Source organism: Tursiops truncatus, chromosome 17 (genome assembly GCF_011762595.2).
Source record: "Tursiops truncatus isolate mTurTru1 chromosome 17, mTurTru1.mat.Y, whole genome shotgun sequence".
Classification (NCBI taxonomy): domain Eukaryota; kingdom Metazoa; phylum Chordata; class Mammalia; order Artiodactyla; family Delphinidae; genus Tursiops; species Tursiops truncatus.
In genome coordinates, this window is record NC_047050.1 from 14353090 (window position 1) to 14372956 (window position 19867).

Here is a 19867-nt window from a genome sequence, read left to right on the forward strand (position 1 = left end):
CCCAGCTCTCCCATGGCCCCTCTTGCTAGTGCCATGATGAAAAATCAGGGACTGCAGAGAATTCTTGGGACTGGAACAAATACCAGCACAAGCATTTACTGTTTAAATGTATTCTTTGCGGAAAATCCATTCTACCAGAAATACCCAAGCACTGATTCAAAAGTTTGTAGCTTTGTTATCAAGAGCCTTGTTTGTAAAGGCACTTTTTAACCTTTGCCGAAAGAATGCTACCCAGGCAATGATGACAGTATTTACCATCACTCCCTCAAAACATTTTCCCTTGAGTTAAATCATTGGAACTTGCAATCTTTGGGTAAGCAAAGCAAATACGGCATTTCTGCACACCAGAAAACTGAATCTGAGATAGGATTCTAGAGAGCTAGTGAGTGGAGTAATCAGTGTTAGAACTCATGGCTTCTAGCTCCTACTTCACTGCTTCACGCTTCAAGTGATTACAAATATATTACATTAGGGAAACCTGTTGCCTTACATCAGTTGGGCTGTCCCTCAGTGATGTCACCTCATTGAGAAATAAACATTTAAATACGTCCCCAGGTACTGGACTTTTCCCAAGAGAAGTATAAGGGCCATATTCTTCACAGCTTTATAAATTATGTGAGTGTATATACCATTATATACCTACATAATTTATGTCTAAAACTGATCTATTTGTAAAGGAAGTAAAATTAATCATTGTTGGATTATAAATGTCCTTCATAACCATTAACTTACATTTTTCATCTTGCACTATTGAGAATAACAATTTAATAATTCAAAATAAAAGATTAACTTAGAATCCTTAAGTGTGGTTTTGATTTTTTTGAAAAAATAGTTTTGTTTTCAAAACATGTCCTAGATTTCTTTTTGTTGTTATAAGTACCTAAAGAAAGCCATTATAATTTTCAGAGCAATGAAAGAAATATGCCACAGGAAAAAGAGTATTTGCATTCATATTGTTAAGTTATTGGCTATATTTCAGTTCACTGGAGGGTGTGACTGGAAACCTGGTTATTATTATAAAGAAATCAGGCTTACCAGTATTACATCTGCTGATGAAAGGGAGAATTCTATTGTCAAGGTAGAGGTAATATGGCAGAATAATTACCTGTTTTTCATATAGCTAAACCTTAATCACAGCGAGTGCTGGAAACGGATTCTATGAAAAATTATGTCTTTGGTCCTTAAGAATACTTTGTTCATACTATTTTCAACTAAGCCTATACATTGACCACTTCTATAAAACATGCTTTCCTATTTCTTATTTGTATCTCAACTGTTGTTTATAATGAAAATAAAGCAGGTCATTTTCACTACTCAAAGGGAGGACCAGTAGAAATAAAGCTGAACTCTTCCCAAACTCTTTACAGCTCTTTTGTTCTGCCTCTGAGCAGCAACTGCCCTTGAGTTTCGATGATTTTTTCTCAAACATGATCACGATCTCCACCAAAGAGACCACATAAAATGGCAAACTGTTAAAAATAAAAAAACAACACAAAAAAAGGACGCAGGTCCTTCCAGAAGTAATATAACTCGAGAGCATCTTTCTCGTTTCCCTCACTCATCACAGAGACTCCTAAGTTTGCTCAATCTTTAGCTTCTTATACACATTGAAAATGGACTTCCTTAGTTTGTCCTTCCTTAGTAATTCCTCTGATGTTTTATGAAATTTGATTTTTCCCAATTTATGAAACTTTTAATTTTATATAACAATTTATACTTTCCAAAGTGCTTTCCAACATTTCATTTGATTTTTACCACCCTGTGGAGCACGTCACCCAACTAAGTACCTCTGTCACTGAAAGATATTTAGGGTTATAAGACCATGAGGTATGCAACTTTCATTGAATTCAAGGAAGAACAAACAAAATATATACATGCAAACATACATAAATACATAGAAAGAGAAAGTGAGTGACCAATTGATAAAAAGACTGGGGCAAACTATTAGCAATATATGGATCTGAGTAAATGGTATACAAGTGTTTTTTCTATTATTTGTGCAACTTTTCTGTAAGTTAGATCAATTCTCCAAACCTTAGATTTTTTCTTTATAATTATTTTCAAATACAGACTTTTTTATAGAAGATATAGAGATACGGGAGTTAAATAATTTGCATATGCTAATAGAGCTGATTAGAATTCAGGTCTCTAGTTCGCCACACTTCCTCCAAACCTATAATCTATTCCTGTATAAACTGAAAAGTAATTTCCACTTAAAATATTTATAAACCACAATTACATTTTTTGCCAGTCAGTCATCAGTACCATAGCTCAGGGGAAACTCATAATTATTATTTAGCTGTAACTTTTATTTATATATCATATTACCCATTTCAAATCATTTTTACAATCCTATTTTATTTGATCCTCATAACTCTTTGGATGAAGTAGATAGCACAGGCATTACTGGACCCATTTTACAGATTAAGAAACAGGCTGTGGAGGTTACTTATATCATTATTGTTCATAGCTATTAACTGGCAGTCATATTCTGCAGAGAGATACTCAGGTCCTAAAATTCCAGAACCAGTACTCTTTCCAATTTATGCCCTTGACATTCCAATGCCTTTTATACTCCTAATGACCATATCTGAAAATTCTAGGGCTCATGCTTTATTTAGTAATAGAAAAAAATAACATTCTCTTAAAGAACAAAACTAAATGACTGAAAAAGATGCCTGTGTTTTATTTACTAATATTATACATAATAACAGCTAAGGTTTATTGAATACGTACCTGCTGTGTGCAAGTAAGTGCTTTATATACATTATCTAATTTAATTTGTTCAACATCTCTATGACATGCAGTTCTCATGGTCCCCATCATACAAACAAGGAAACATGTCTGAGAGTCTGACTAACTTGACTGATGTGTAGAACTACAGGGGTTAAGGCAGGACCTGGACCACTCTGAACTCCTACCATTAATTAAACTGTCCTATTCCACATTTTCCCTTTTTTCCTTTAAGCTCAGTTGATATTTTAGCCAATTTCTTTTCCATATATTCAGTGATCTTTCACTTCTGCAATCGAGAGAATTCTTTCCAGGAACACAGTTTGTATGGAAAAGCATATGTTTGAAAAAGCAGGTACCACATCCTATTTGTATCAGCAGCAACCCCTGGCACACATTAAGCATTCAGTAAATGTTTGTTAAATGAATAAATGATGTTTGGAGTTCTCTATTAAAAAGCTTCTAAGACGTCATGATCTAAATACTTAAATACAAGACCTAAAAATTGAGTTGGTTCAATTTGCCAAACCTCAGCTTTAAAGCAAAACACAGTTTCAAAGCCAGGAAAAAAAAAATGTAAAGAAGAAACCAAATTTCACTTTAAAAAACTTTTAAGCCAGCTTTTGGAAACTTGAACTGCTCTGTCAATAATCTGACAGATTTCGACTGTCTGGATAACCTTTTTTGGATAACCTCCTGTCTCTGTGACAAAAGTCATACTCAGTCTTACTGCTGGGAGTCCATGATTTTTCCCTTTGCTATAACCAGTCAGGATAAAAGGTGAACACAGCTGACTTACTATGTAAGGTGCCCTCGCAGGTACCGGCTGACGATGCAGGAAGGGACCAGTCAGGGAAGACGGTGAGGTCAAGGGAAGTGGCAGGATACAAGGGATATACTTTTCCACCTCCTTTCTTCCAGCCCACGATTCCAGCTGTCCCTTTTGTGGTTTCTTCCCACACCAGTTTCCAATAATATTCACTTGTATCCATTTTTCTTCAAACAAGAGTTAGGTGAGCCAAGAGGACAACATTCTCCCGCCTCCTTCCTGCTTTAGTAATATGACCTTTGTCCTCCCCCGTGCCCCGCCCCCCAGCACACAGACACCTTAAGTGCACAGCTTAACTTGACTGCAATGTCAGGGAATTTCAGGGTAAAAAGTGCATTCGTGGAAGTCAATCACACATCGGGTCTCAGGTTTCTCCACTTGGCACCGGTTTATAGCATTAAAGCCGTTCCTTTCAGGCGTTGCCCATTATCACTCCTCCTGCTGTCCATCACCCTTGCCTCAGGCTTGGGCTCTTAATCTCTGGTTCTTCTTACTAATGCACTTGCCAGCCCCAGACACGGGTACTTGCAGATTCTGCAAAACGAGGCTTTTTCCTGTCTTGGGCTCAGCACATCCTCTATCAGCAACCCTCAGAGACTTCAGCCCCGCGGTCAGCTATGTACCCCACGCCTCTGCTTTCTCCTCATCTTCTCTGCCCAGTCTGTGCTCCTGTGCTCTGCCCAGCCCCTGCTCTCTAGTATATATGTTTTTGCATTTGCCTTTTTTTTTTTTTTTTTTTTTTTTTTTGCGGTACGCGGGCCTCTCACTGTTGTGGCCTCTCCCGTTGCGGAGCACAGGCTCCGGACGCACAGGCTCAGCGGCCATGGCTCACGGGCCCAGCCGCTCCGCGGCATGGGGGACCTTCCCGGACCGGGGCACGAACCCGTGTCCCCTGCATCGGCAGGCGGACTCTCAACCACTTCGCCACCAGGGAAGCCCTGCATTTGCCATTTTTTCCTCCGCCTGCTCACAAAAAGACTGGAGGGGGCAAACTGGATTCGGCATCAAAGAAAGAAAAAGCTTTCTTTGGATTTCTTACACCAACCCTAACAGCTTGAGTTGACCAGATGCCCTGAATAACTGTTTGTCTCCAGGGCTGAAGTCACAACAATAACATTCAGGTTATTATTAATAATTATCAGTCATTGTCTTTTTAAAGAGACCCTTACTGTTATCTCTTTATATCATTTAATATTTATATTTAAATACAGGAACCTAAGCAGCTATTGCCAGGGTCACCGCTTAGTTCGTGCTCACTGAAGAAAGGAATGTTTTTTACTGACTCAGGGCAAATAATACTGAACTAGTGATTAGGACACGAACACCCTAAAAGAGCCAGAAAAGGAGGGAGAAACTGAATGATACTGAGTACCGACCACGTGCTATCCACTGCTGTTCACTTTCTGACTTCATTATTCCTGTACTAGTCATTCTAGTTAGAAGACTAAAAATTAAAAAAAAAAATTACACACCTGTAGAGCTAGGATTTGGACCCATGTCAGTTTGTCTTCAGAAATCAACGCCGATTTTTTTTTCTCAAAAGAAAGTTCTACATAAATGCTAAACAGTAAAACCTCATCATTAATTACATGAGGGAGTTTACATTTGCCCACAATTTACACCCTTTTTTTTTCAGACTCATTCAACTGCCAATGCCAGTAAAGTGCTTCTTCCCACAATTTACTAGGCTTTTTGGTAAAGAGCTAAATGAAGGTTTGCTATCAAGCTAGCGAGGCAGAGAAGACTGAGATTCCAATAAAGACTTGCTAACTGGTGTGCAACACCACGCCCATTAAGAGTGGGACAGTTCCTACAGAATACAGACTGGTCTCTACATCGTTCATGAAGGGCTGGCTTAGACTTGTTCCGTTGGGTTAATGCCCAAGCTGGCCCTGAGAGGGTTGAAACAAACCCCCATGGAAAACACTATGGGTTATTTAGAATCTAGGGCATCAAGATGAACACGCTGTTTGGTGTTTTCCATGAGGCATTATTACCGTTGTTCCAAATTAGCAAGACATACGTGCGCTTACTTAATGCATTTTCTCTTGATTTACATGCCCTTGCTTCTTAAATCATTTCCAGAAATCCTTAGGAAATATGAAGGGAGTTTATCAAACGAACGTGTTATCTTTTCCTCCAGCAGAATGTCAGACCACTTCTTGAAAGATCCTCTCCAAATTCTTCAGCTCAAACCAATTTTAACAAACTTGAATATACACACCATAATTAGGAAGCCAATTTATTCAGTTCATTTGCATCCGTCTAAATAATTTTTCCTGACAGATGACTTCCGTTCTAAGTACCAAGTACTTTTTAATCCTCGGCAGGTTATTGCTGAGGATAAATGATTTCACATTTCTCATAAAGATGCCAGTCATTAAGAATATTAACACGAATTCCTTCCCCTTGAATAGAAAGGAGATGTCATTTTAGCAATGTTGCTGTGTCAGCCTTTCTATTGTCAAACACAACAAATGATGAGAAAATCAATTTACTCTTTAGAATTAGTCAAGTGAGGAATTCTTTGAAGTGACCGCGCAGGGTTTTGCCTGGGCCCCGTAATCACATAAAAGCGAGTACTGTATATATGTGGGTAAAATGTTGTGAAATTTAATGAGGACTGTTTGCTGCCATAGACCTTCCAGACATAATGTATCTCTGAAAAAGAATTCCCCACTCCTAAAATAGAGGTTTGATGAGCACCAGATGTGGTTCAAATGAACCCTTGTCCAACGGAACTAAGAATATATTTTGATCTGTATGAGGCACAGTCCAGAGACAGGGGACGTGATTCCAGCACAGCCTGTGTTGAGGTTGGTGGTGGAGTTTGAATGTATTTATTTACTCCATAAAGCTTCTCTCGTAAGGCAAAATGCAAATGAGCTTTTAATGAATACTTTCTAATAACTGGAGAATGTCATACTTGCTGCTTCTGAGACAATTTACAATTTTATTTTGTAATCTAAGATGTGTGGAAGAAAAGCATTTCCACGGGTAGCCACAAACTTTAGAATGATCTGTGTCCTGGCGATGATTTGCAAGTTTCACAACTCAGTTTCTCCACCCATAAAGGGAAGATTAGATCATTGTTCAAAAATGACAGGCATTTAATACTTGGAAATGACTAAATAATGAAGTGCATGGATTCTACAGAAATGCTGAGGAGAAAAGAAGATTAATTTCAAGCCAAAACCTAGTACAAACACGACCTTCCTATTGTAAATCTCATGAACAGGGAAAGAAATTACATCGAAGGCTTTGTTTCTAGGGCTGAGAATATTGTACATTAATATTGGGATGTTTCAGATGGAAAAAAAATCTGTTTATTATAATCTCTTGTCTGTAGAGATGCGAAAAATTCTTTCTGCTACATTGTTCTGAAAGAATGCTGTTAGTAAAGATTTAAATGACAGGCATGGCAGGGTCATCTTCTGATTCCTTTGCCTTTGGGCAGGACTACAGTTAAGCCGTCTCAGGAAAGAGAACGATGCTGTTGCTTGCAAAAATCTCCAGGTGAGAATGGTAAAAATTAAAAAGGGCAGATGGGAAAGCTCAGGGGCCTTGAAATTAATAAAGGTCAGTTTATTAGGTCAGTTCCGGCTAATTTCAGTTAAAAGTCATTTCTATTTGCCAATAGCCTAATGCTTAGCAAAACTCCAAAGGATGTGATATTTGGCACTAGTTCTCTGAAAATTCCATTTCGTATTAGCATTAACGTCTGGTCATTGTTTTGTTCGCCTCCTCTTCACCCCGTGGGGGAGGGAGGGACTCCTGCCCTAGGGTTCTGGGATGACCAAACATAGGACATCTGACTTGGGACACAGGGGATCAAGAACAGTTTATACTAGTCACATACACTAATGACCCAGGGGAAGCAGACACTTCGTGCCACATGGGGCAACACAGAGGCACATTTGGGAACAGAGGGAACAAGAAGGAGCTGGGGGGCTCTATTTACAATAGCCAGGACATGGAAGCAACTTAAATGTCCACCTACAGAGGAATGGATAAAGAAGATGTGGCACATATATACAATGGAATATTACTCAGCCATAAAAAGGAACGAAATAGTGCCACTTGCAGAGACGTGGATGGACCTAGACATTGTCATACAGAGTGAAGTTAAGTCTAAAAGAGAAAAACAAATATCGTGTAATATCGCCTATATGTGGAATCTGGAAAGATGGTAGAGATGAACTTATCTGCAAAGCAGAAATGGAGTCACAGATGTAGAGAACAAACATGGTTACCAAGCACGGGGGTGGGTTGAATTGGGAGATTGGGACTGACATATATACACTACTATGTATAAAATAGATAACTAATGAGAACCTACTATATAGCACAGGGAACTCTACTCAATGATCTGTGGTGACCTAAATGGAAAGGAAACACAAAAAAGAGGGGATATGTATAAGTATGACTGATTCACTTTGCTGTACAGCAAGAAACTGACACAATATTGTAAAGCAACTCTACTCCAATAAAAATTAGTTTTAAAAAAAGAAGGAGCTCTGGGGAGCAGGCTCTGTAGTAACAAGATGGTAAGTGGTACCCTGGTTCCCAGGGACGATGTGATTGGCCTGTTGCAATGACTGTGTGGGCTGGCAGGGGAGTGAAACCTATTAGGATGAGGCCCAGGTGGAGTGATGATGCCCAGCTATCGGGGACCTAACCACTGGGGGAGCCTTTCCCACTTCGGTGGGAGCACTGCAGATAAAAGCAGGGGAACTCACAGCCCTTCGGGGCCCCGTGAGGCTCAAAGATGTCAAAGCAGCATGTGAAATCTTAGACTTTACAAGCCGTGCAAGCTATGTGGACTCACAGGAGACTCACTTCCCCTTGGCTATACGGACCCCCTTAAGAGTCATGTCTTCGCCACACCTATGAGTAATGTCTTCGCCACACCTATGGTGTCTCCTGTGAAAAGAGTCACTTTTGATTGGACTGATAACCATGGGGGCATAAGCAGTTTTCTAGCAGGAGTACTCTCAGGCCAAGGCTATGTCAGCTAGATGATTCACGCGGAAGTATCCTCTGCTACTTGCTTTGATTTGAATGAAAAGAGGACGAGAGCCCTAAATCATCCAGACAGATTACATATTTACTCCTCATTTGATCTTCATTTGCCACGAGGTGAATGTTGACTAATCTAGACTCCGAGCTAAAGAGACAGAAAATGGTCTATCAAGCCAAAGTCAAGAGTATGCCTGCCTTCAGTTTTCAAGAATACTGTCAGGAAACACAGTCAGGTCAGACTTTCTCTCACTCTCCCTGCAATTTAACCACTGGGGAGATAAAGGACTCAGGGAGACCTGGGGTTCCAGGCAAAGCTTGGACATCTGAAGTTAATGCTGGGCCAGTTATAAAATCTTGGGCAAGGCATTTAATCTCTCTGAACCTCAAGCTGTATACCTTTTTAATGAAGAATTTAAACGAGTTCTAGAGTTTCAAAATAATTTTTTTTTTTAGTAGCAAAGCCCTTGTTTTAAACAAAGTCTAAAGTCACTCTATAAAACAGACGAAAATGAAGCTTCTTTGTTTGAATCCAGTGAATGGCACCCAAGCCCAGGTGACTTGGTCTCCTCCTCACATTTGCTCCCTCCCTATCCCCCCCCCCCCGCCCCCGCCAACCCCAAATTCCTGAAGCACTTCCTTGGAAGTCTACTGCTCCTCGGAACCCAGACTGAAAACTAGCAGATGAGATTCTCAGGTTTCTTCCAGCTTTCAGCAGAATGGAAAAATCACAGACAGACTTAGATTCAAATACTAGTTCTGTCACTTCCTAAGCTGTATGACCAGTTTTCCCATCTGAGAAATGAAGATTTTTTTTTTTTTAAACAGCTCTATTTTAGGACAATCGCTATGTTAAGAATGCGTGTAAAACATCTAGCCAGTGCCTGACACCTAGCCGGGACTCACACATGGTAGCAATAACAATGGTTATGGCTCAGACTTGAGCAGAACAAAAAGACAGATCTTACATGTGAACAACGGAATTGCAATGAGACCGCTGTCCTTTCTGAAGCCCAGACCTCAAGAACTGGAGGCCAAAATTCCTCTTCAGAACCTGAATCCGTTTTTATTGTTCCAAATTAGTGGAAGCAGGAAACTTCTTCTAATTCACTGAACATTCTGTGTGCATGGGAGAGCATGTCGACACACCCCAAGTCTCTTAAAGGGCATCACGGTCCACCCAACCACCACAGGTGGTATCGACAGCACACGGCTTTCACCAGGGACTAACGGGAACGTCCCGAAGAACGCTTGAACGCTTAGCCACAGAAATTCAACACCTGACAGCTCGCGTTCTGTACTTCACCCCATATCGTAAGTCACCAGAGAGCTATTGTTCTCATGTGGAGCTGCTGTTGTGATAGTCTCTGTTCTTTCCACAGTGGAGAAGTTCTCTCACAAAACACATCCCAGAAGTCTGTGGTTTCTGAAAAACTCACCTTTCGGGAACTCTTCTGGCCTTCTAGGAAGTAAGCTCCACTTCAGAGGTCTCCTGATGTGCAGTAGCAGGAACTCAGTAGAGGCCACAGTTCCTGGTACCCTCATGAACACATGTCCTAAAGGAATATGACTCAAGGTTAGACATTCCTCTCCACTTTTTGTAAAGCTTTCTTTCTTTTCTTTTTTTTTTAATTTATGAAAATTTCCAATACCCCAAAGTTATGCCTATCACAAACCCTCCTGGGCCCACCGCACAGCTTCAAGAGCCCATCAACACGGGCTTTCACCTGAGCCCGCGGAGGTTACATGCGGCCCCCCCCCACTCTAAGACTGATGGCCCAGGTGACACCACGTCGGCTGTCAGCTGAATTTCTTCAACACTCACGAAGTGCCTGTCCTAGGCCACCCCGGAGAACCACACAAGACCCCAGACTTACGAAACCAGACGCACATGAAGAATTACGTGCCGGGTCAATGGAGAGAAAAGAAGGGAAATTGGGGAAATCTTGTGGGGAAGATGGGATCTGAACTGTGCTTTGAAGGAAAGGGGAGTGAGGACATTCCAGGCTGAGGGAGAGGATGTGAGGAAGGGCGGTAGGGGAAGGAACGGAAAGGCCTTCTTTAGAGAATGATTCATATTCTCATGAGCTGGAGTAGGTGAGGGGCAGTAGGATGGGAAGCGGGTAATTAGTGGGGTGACACGTGGAAGCCACGAACGCCAGGAGGATGAAGCTCCTCACATGTTGGGCAGCGGGGCCAGGAACAGGGCAGGAAAATAATCTAAGAAAACTGGAGGTAGCAGGATGGGGGAAGGAGGGTCGCAGGGAGGATGGGTGCTCAGAGTGAACCAGAACTTTCTCAGACCCAAGCTCTGGCCTAAAGAACAGTCTGGCTGGGTGTCTTGCTCCCACAGAGAAAAAAAGCGGGGGCCCACGGAGATTGAAAATAGAGGATGCACATAGAGGGTTCGGCCCCAGCCCAGGGAACTCCCCGAAAACCATCATTAGGAAAACAAGAGACCAGGACGAAAGCAAAGCAACACAAGCACCTGGTCTGAGTCTAGGAAACATCCGTGTTTACTAAGCACTTGGTCTCTGGAACGTCTGCCTTTCCAAATACCACATCTTCCTCATCCACTCCATCCCGCCACGGGCGGCTACTGTGCCGGGTGCCGGGGAAGGGGGAGCCGGGACCGCAGCCTGGAAGCCCTGCCTACCCCCCTCTACTGCCCCTCCCTCCGAGGAGCCTCCCCGCGTGGCCGGCCAGCCAGCTGCAGCTCAGTTTGTTTGCCGAGGTTTGCATACACGTATTGAGTTGCCTTTTTTTCCAGCCAGTTCAGCAGTGTCCCGAAATTCACCCCCAGTGTAACTTCTGCCTCTGCCCCTCCCCTTCTTGGAACTGCCTTTTGTTTGTCTGGCAGCCTTGGTTCTATGGGGGTGTGTTATGATAATAATACGCGGGCTTATATAACCCTCTGCATCTCGCAAGCACTTCACAGACTGGCCTTAATGCATCCCCGGGCCCGTGTCGGGCTGGGCGGCTGGAGCGGCTAATAGGAAACCCCGACCCGAGGCGCCGAGACCAGGAGGGAGGGCAGAGGGGGTCAGAGGCCGGGCCTTCCCGGCCCCTTGCGCCCGGAGGTCAGGGAGATAAGAAACAATGACTCTCGCCCCCAGGAGGAAGGAAGCCCCGCTCCCACCTTATCTCTGCTCCTCCGCAAGCTCCCAGTTCCCAGAGCTTGTTCTCCAGAGAAGATTTTAAAGGCGACTTTTGTAAGTATGATGCTCTGCTTTTTCTTTCCAAAGGAGGAAAACAAAGTTTCCTTACTGCTCTTGTCCATTTCATCGTATTTATTCGCGAGAATGGGTTCCCGCACTCAGACGCTGCCATGATGGGAAATGTGTTTCTGGCTAAAGTCCTCCACCCAGATTGGGCCCCTCCTAAAAGTAATAGGAAGGGAAAGAGGTTTCTGTTGATAATTCACTTATTAACAAAATAGCACCAAGAGGAAGTGCTGAAATTGCCCCTTTCCCCGTGTCCCGGTCCTAGTGCTGGCTGACTGTTCTCCACTCACACACACATCTTGCCCTGCAAAGGAGTCTTGGTTATTCACCTGGCTTGTGAGGCATCCAGAAACGATGCAGCTACTTCCAGCTTCAATTTCTCTGCTTTCAGTGCTCACAGTTTCGGGCAAATATAGTTGCTGGAATTTTCTTTTCACACTATGAAATAAATCCCATTTTTTGGCGTAGGCTTGAAACTTGCAGTGGCTTGTGTAAACCCTGCAAAACACTGTAACTAGAGTGGACATGTGAATTCTTCCTAAGTTTATCACTGCATAGCTGAAGGGTCTAAATATTAAAGGAACATGGGCACAAACTTCTAAAGCACTGGCAAACCCCCAAGCTCTGTTATTGAACTATGTGTCTGTAAGGGATGCTGAATTAACAAGAGTGTTTTTCTCAGGGGTGATGCTCATGGCTTTGAGAAATTGTCTCTCAACAAAAGATGAATTTAAAACTCTAGGGTAACACTAAGAGAGATACAATTTCTGAACATTTAGAAAGTATGATTCACTAAATGAATAAGCCGAGAAAATAAAGTTCTATTTTGGGTAGTTGTTCAATTTGCATTTATAAAACCGTGATTATAAGTTGGTGTACTATGAGATATAGAAAATTAGTCTTTATTTCAGGTAAGAAAACTAAGAAATATAAATTGACAGTAATGTAGAAAAGCAAGGCCTCTCACTTTTAGTGTCGTTAAGTGCTATGATGAATCCATTGAGTTTGATTGCCTTTATCTTTAGATGAATAGCTATGAAAACCACACGTAATGTGTGTATACCAGTGTGTGTGTGTGTGTGTGTGTGTGTGTATAAAAGAGTTCAGGATACCCAAATGTATGTATATATTTAATTAAATATACATATATATATATTTAATCATCCGAAACTCACATTTGTTGTAACTCTCCAGTGTTCAGTATCTTACATGATGGTGTAATACCCAAAATAGACCAAGTGGAAAGATTTCATATCAAATTTCAGAATGCAATAGAGCTATTTATTCATTATTTATTCAACAAACATGGGAACCATTATAAAAGTGGGTCTATTTTTAAGATTCCCTTTAAATGAGATTTCCACTTAAAATTCTCTGTGGCTTCCAAGAAATTCTAAGGCATAATTAAAGTTGGAAATAAGACTGGATTCTACTTGGTTTTCCCCCTAAATTTAAAAGCGAGCTGTCAATACTAAAATTCTATAATCTAGCTAATTTTGTTACAAAGATAAGCCACGTAATCTCAACGTTAGCCTCCAAAGCCTACTCAGTCATGGCAGAAAGAACGCAGACTGTGACGGGATCTGGATCGGAGGCTTGGTTTTGCCATTACGTGGTTATGCGACCAGCAGCAAGATCTTGCAGATTTTCAACCTCAGGTTTCACCTCTACAAAAGGAGACCAATACTACTTACCCCAAGGAGAGGATTGTTGAAAGGACTAAAAGGAAATAATATATGTAAAGTACCTAGCACAGTGTCTGAAAATAGCAGTTTCTTTCAATTTTAGGGCTTTTCCATTTACTCCCTTTTTTCATCTTTGATTCAGTGCCTTGGATTTTTGAGCATTTACCGTGTATTGCATGCTGTGCTGAACACTAGTGATACCAAAATGAAGAAGGTTAATATCCTGCTGCCCTGGAAGAGTTCCTAGTCCAAGGAAACAGACCAAAACAACAGATTAATTTTCTTAACAGTATATAACACCTGCAAAAAACAGAAGTGTGTTGTGATTAAGTGACAGAATTGAGGCCCAAGTAATTTTCCCCAGTGAAAGTCAAAGGAACTTTTACAAAGATGATGTTGATTGGTGTGACTTTTAAAGAATCAGCAGGGGGCTTCTCTGGTGGCACAGTGGTTGAGAGTCCGCCTGCCGATGCAGGGGACACGGGTTCGTGCCCCGGTCCGGGAAGATCCCACATGCCGCGGAGCGGCTGGGCCCGTGAGCCATGGCCGCTGAGCTTGCGCGTCCGGAGCCTGTGCTCCGCAATGGGAGAGGCCACAACAGTGAGAGGCCCACGCACCGAAAAAAAAAAAAAAAAAAAAAAAAAAGAGCAGGAGGTGTGGAAGGACATTGCAGAAGGGAAGAACACTGGAGAGCAGACTATGTGAGAGCCAGGGGACGGGGAACTGGTTTCGGTTGGTGCTGGAATGTTGAATCCAGGGAATCTGCAGATTTAGTCAGGGGTCCGATCATGGGTATTGTGGTGCTTCATGCTGAGGTGTTTGGACCCATTACTCTAGTAAAACTCAAACTCATGCTCATGAGTCTTTTTAGACCAGCTCATGCTCCCAAAAAATTTGTTTTATAGGTTCACATCCATATAAAAAGCTTGGGCTGAAATATGTCACCTACGTCACTAAGACATTATTTGGTTCAATAGACTACTTTGTTTATTTGGTTTATTTTGTTTGTAGCAAAGCCATCTCAATGATGGAAGCGTTGCAGCACAAGCTCCTTACCTCCCCAGACCTGGCACTTTCAAGATTACTCTTGAGCCAATGGAGAGACAAGGAAGGACTCTGCTTGGGGTTGAGAAGGCGGAGACTAGATGTGATTTATGTTTTAGGAAGATTTTTATATAGATCATCTACTCTCCAGTGTGGAATGTAGGTTAAGCAAAGGCCTAGGGGGTGATAATGCTATAAACTAGGAGACCGATTAAAAGACTACTGTCGTAAACAAGTGAGAAATGCTGAGGGTCTGAGCAGTGTAGGTGGACAACAGGGCACAGATTCCAGAGAGATTTAGAAGGTGGAACATTCTCAACTTGAGGACTGAATGAAGACAAAGGAAATGTCTATAATAATATAATGTCTATAATATTAGTTTTAAGCTTGGTCAACTGGGTAGCTATAATAGAATACCATAAAACAAGAAGAGGTACAAGTTCGTAGAAGGAAATTGAGTTAATTGGGGTAATGTTGGCTTGAGAGGTTAAACTACAACATCAAGTAAAATAAAAAGTCAGTTTGGGGGACTTCCCTGGCAGTCCCGTGGTTAAGACTCTGGGCTTCCAATGCAGGGGGCGTGGGTTCTGATCCCTGGTTGGGGAACTAAGATCCCACGTGCCGCGTGGCGTAGCCAAAAAATAAAAAAAAAATAAAAGTTGGTTTTCATTTAATCTTTTGTTTACATAAGTGGTATTGCTTTTGTTCGTTTGTTTACTTGTTTTACCATGTTGAGTTAGTTTCAGGTGTACAGCAAAGTGATTCATATATATATATATATTCTTTTTCAGATTCTTTGCCATTATAGGTTATTACAAGATACTGAGTATAGTTCCCTGCACTAGTAGGTCCCTGTTGGTTATCTATTTTATATATAGTAGTGTGTATATGTTAATCCCAAACTCCTAATTTATCCCTCTTCCGCCCCTTTCCCCTTTGGTAACCATAAATTTGTTTTCTATGTCTGTGAGTCTGCTTCTGTTTTGTAAATAATTTCATTTGTATCGTTGTTTTTAGATTTCACATGATATCGCTTATATGTGGAATCTAAAAAAATGATACAAATGATATTGCTTATATGTAAAAAGTGGTTTTTAAAAAGTATAAAATTGCCAGATTTATCTTAGAAGTTTAGAGAAGAAACATAAAAACCGGGCTGTACCCATCATGCTCAGTTCCCCCAAGAAATGTCAGTCTCTGGGCTCATGGGGCTCTGAGCTTTCATCTCGTATCCCCGCTGTTGAGTGGATTGTTTCCCATTCACTTTTCATCAGGGAGGCCATGTCCAGAGCAGTCTTGCCAATAACTTTGTATACCCTCAAAAAGAGAAATATGTACACCTCTGAGCCTTGAGAAATGAGCGGAGACTGGGAAAGAGATCCGTGGGCAAGTGGAATACTTATTCATAAAGAACACGTACTCATGAAGAATTCGTACTTATTCATCAAGAAGCAGCTCTTTCTTTAGCAGGGTTTTTTCACTTCCCTTGAATTGGGGTCCCACTCAGAGACTAGAGTAAAAGAGGAAACTTCTAAGACTAAAGCAAAGGAGATGATTTCTTACCTGGGCACGATGTACCCCACAAACATTTCCTTCTTCTTTAGGCTGAGCAGGAAATTCTTCCCATTGGCTTGAATGGTGGGTAACTGGAAAGGAGAGGTATGTCACGTTTGTGAGTTTTTTAAAGATAACAACGGGAAGAACTTTCACATTTAGAATGAATAGAAAACAATCTAATTAGCAGACAGGAAGCTGAGGTCTGATTACCTGATAACCTTAGTTTTCTTATACCCTTTCACATCTTCTGTGGCAAAGCCTCTATCAGATTTCCTGGATTTCAGAGCTCTCAACCCCACCTGAACACTTCAGAGCAAATACCATTTATTACGAAAGGGGCTGAGCCCCAGGCTTCATGGCTGGTCTCACAAAGTCGTATAATATTTCCTCCTGGTAGGTAAACTGTATCAACACATTTAAAAGCAGATTTAAGAAGCTCTTGTCACCTCTAAATAGAAAGAGTTTTATCACTCATCAGAAAGATCGTATTTGATGGTAATCTGAATTCCATCCGGCTTCTGATAGCTCACTTCAAATTCCCCAAACTTCAGAGATTATCTTTGGTTTTGGAGATGATGAAGAGGTTTCTATTTTTGCTAAAAATGCTTCCACAATAAAAAAAAAAGAAAGAAAGAAGAGACCCAGAAAAGAACTGTTACTATCTCAGTTATACAAAATAATCAGCAAATATATACTTTAGAATAGGATGAGCTTGTATCATGGGAAAGTTTATTCTTTAAAGAAGGAGTAAGATATATTGGAGGGAATTTCCATTAGCATGATTGAAAGGGTGAGGAACATACTGATACATTGTTGACGTGAGGATTACCAGTGTTTGATCGCCAGTGATCGCCGGGGTTTCTTGGCCTTCTTATTCTTCCATACATGGTGCTGGCCATTCTACTTTTAGGTTACTCAAGCCGTTTAAAGTCTTGTCATCCTAAGCAAGGGCTACAACTTCACAATCTTTGGGGGTTTGCCGGCATAATGACTGAGTCCAGGCTGGGTGCTGCCTGAGCCACTGTACTCTCCTATGCAGTGTTTGAAGAGGGCTGGGGTGCAGCTGTTCTGTCCCCCAGACACCTGAGTCCAGAACATTGCTGAATTTTGCTTCATTTCTGTGCTCTCTGGAAAGCTGGAAGCTCCCCAACTCTCTCGGGTTTGGCTTCCTGTTCACATGTTTTCTGGTCTCATGTCATTGTGCATGAAGTAATAGCCCCACATGCGTGCACCATGCACAATGGCAAGATTGGTGTGGCTTGGTGTAAGCTTTCTAATGAGGACATTTTGGACCTTCCGGCAACTCCTTAGGGAAAGCAGTTTGGAACCGGTTATTACTTTCCAAGGTGAAGGGAGCAGAGACAGGATGCATTTCTGCAACAGGGCTAAAGCCACTTTTAGGAGACAATTAAAGGACAGCTGCTTAAGAAACAAACAAACATCTCTTCTACACATCTATCTAAACGCATGCGTGCGTACAGTCTAAAGAAAGGCCTCCAATCCATAGTTTTAAATACCAGTTACTGTTTCAGCATTTCACTAACTATGAATGGTGCTAGTGTTTCCCACCGGGGACTGTTATTTTAATGACATTTCTCTGCAGCAAAATCTGATGAGTTCACAAAGTCTCAGAGCCAGGAAATGCGGCTCAGTTTCTGAACAACTGAGAAAGCCAGGAGAGCTCAGTTCAATCATCTACTTGCTTTCCAGCACGGATCCCTAAGTGCTAAGAGCAATAACACTAATACAGAGAGAGAAGCCAGGCCAAACTTTCAAAAGTACAGCTCTTAAACCATCAAACTGAACTTCCCGACATATTATCAGCAGGTGAAATTCTGGCGCACACCCACACTTATCTGTGGATGTCAATGTCAAGTGAATGGGCACATGTGCCAACATTTTATAGAATTTTAGAGCAGGAAGTGATTTTGGAGGTCTTGCAATCTTACCTTTTATTTTACGAACAGAGACATTGAGACTCATGTGAGTTCACTCCAGACACACACACACATATACACATCGGAGTCTTAGGCCGAGTCATTGCCTGCAGAAAATATGATAGGTCTGGCTTAAGAAAAAGGAAGGACAAAATGACCCAAAGCTGGGCCAGTGGTTCCCTGTTCCGTTCAGGTTTGTGTGGCCCAGCTTTAGGGCTGCGGGCCGCTCGTTTATTCCTCCTGCAGGAGCCGTTCAGGGTCTCGGATTAGATACACTTGACCAAAACTTGAATAAACTCCCAGATAACCCAAGTGTCCATGAGTGACTCAGATCCTGACTACACTGCGATGCTCGTCAGTGCAAGGTGTTCTGGGGCCACACTGTGATCAGAGCATAGAATGGAGACAGAGCCCCAAGTACAACTCTCACACTTCAGAGTCTGAAAACCTGACCAGAGAGACGAGACCTTCCCCCGTCTAGGCAGCAGTGGAGACCCTCTCACTAGATGCTACATCGTGTAGCCCAGATTCTAAATGTTGTAAGTGTTCTGGGGAGAGAGATAAATGAAAATTGAGGGGGTCAGCTGATCCCAGAGGGTTGCTTAGAATTTTCATATGTGGAGGGAATAAAGGTAAACTCTTCTAGCAGAAATGAAAGCATGGAGAGGGTCTCGCGGCTCGGATCCCAGGGAAGCCAGGCTGATGGGTGCTCTCCAGCAGCACTTGTCAACCTGAGCTATGGACTTGAGCCCTGGTACTGATTTCCATCCTTATCCACTAAACTGTTACTGAAATAAGCAGCCCCCGCTTAAGTCACTTTAATTACATTTATATAACTATAAATCCACAATAATATAATTACACTTACATCATTGAAAATCCAAAACAGATTGCTAATTAAATATAAACAAAACCATAAACCAATAATATTCTGTTGGTTGGAATCAAATTAATTGGTTAACGTTAGTAATATTGGTTTTATTTGTCAAATGATGCTGTTTCGCTGAAACTAAAGAATAAATTTGTTTTAACCCGTGTTCATTAATGAAATTGTAAAAGAAAAAGAGAGAAATATTTTCATTAAAATTTTCCATTGCACATTTCGTACTCTGTTTATAGTGAATTATTACAAGTTGGCACATATAAAGGCAGAAAGGATCCAGGCAATCCGTCTGCTGGTGTCGAGATTATGGAACTAAAAACCGTGGTGGTTCAGTCATCCTATCTCCTTACTCTCTCTTGGCAAATGAAACTTCATTCAGCACAGCAGGAGTATTTGACTCTCACAGGCGTACACTTATCAAGCAGGTATAAATACTTGCCTCTGTTCTTTCTTTAATAGGCTATAGCTCTAAATTATTACACTATTCTCCTGCACATTATAATTTTAATGATGACAAAGCAAAGTCTCCATTTATAAAATGGATGAAAACCCTGGTCTCATTCCATGAAAATGTCTTTTGATTGCAAACTACTACTGCAAGGGAAGTTGTATCTTTATTACTGGCTTAAAAACAAAATTCAGTGCCAGTAATAATGATCGCCAGTGTTTCCTGGCCACTTATTCTTCTAAATTTCTTACGTGGATGTTTGCATGTAATCCTCACGTCAACCCTATGGAATAGATAACGATTTTTAATCCTCATTTTTCAGAGGAGGATACTGAGGCATAGAGAAATGAAGTAATTCGGTCAAGGTCAAAATAGCCAATGGATTCTGTAGCCTGGAATTCCTGCTGCTCCCAGTGGGAGATTGCGAATAACAGAGAAAGGACGCTGTTGTTTGACGATAGGCTATAATCCAGCATGACCACAGCCAGATACTTGTAGCCTCACATTC

At 41.6% G+C, this 19867-nt stretch overlaps 1 protein-coding gene and 1 long non-coding RNA gene across 18 annotated transcripts in view; one reads left to right on the forward strand and one right to left on the reverse strand.

The window, feature by feature from the left end:
* The window catches only part of LOC109548344 (uncharacterized), a 389113-nt gene extending 377746 nt beyond the window's left edge, over positions 1 to 11367 (reverse strand). For all 4 annotated transcript variants that reach the window (XR_012327209.1, XR_012327210.1, XR_002174431.3 and 1 more), the window contains exons 1-2: positions 11070 to 11367; positions 10021 to 10137 (exon numbers count right to left, since the gene is read on the reverse strand). This is a non-coding gene — a long non-coding RNA (uncharacterized lncRNA). The remainder of the gene's footprint in view (positions 1 to 10020; positions 10138 to 11069) is intronic.
* SULF1 (sulfatase 1) overlaps positions 1 to 19867 on the forward strand; it is a 161840-nt gene that overhangs the window by 14197 nt on the left and 127776 nt on the right. For 4 of the 14 annotated variants that reach the window (XM_073794492.1, XM_073794488.1, XM_073794493.1 and 1 more), the window contains exon 1: positions 11467 to 11793. The exons of 2 other annotated variants lie outside the window; for them this stretch is intronic. The gene's annotated coding sequence lies outside the window, so the exon portion shown is untranslated. Of the gene's footprint in view, positions 1 to 11444; positions 11794 to 13632; positions 13705 to 19867 lie in introns of those variants that run through there. 8 more of the 14 variants (XM_073794491.1, XM_073794495.1, XR_012327208.1 and 5 more) reach the window with 7 other exon arrangements.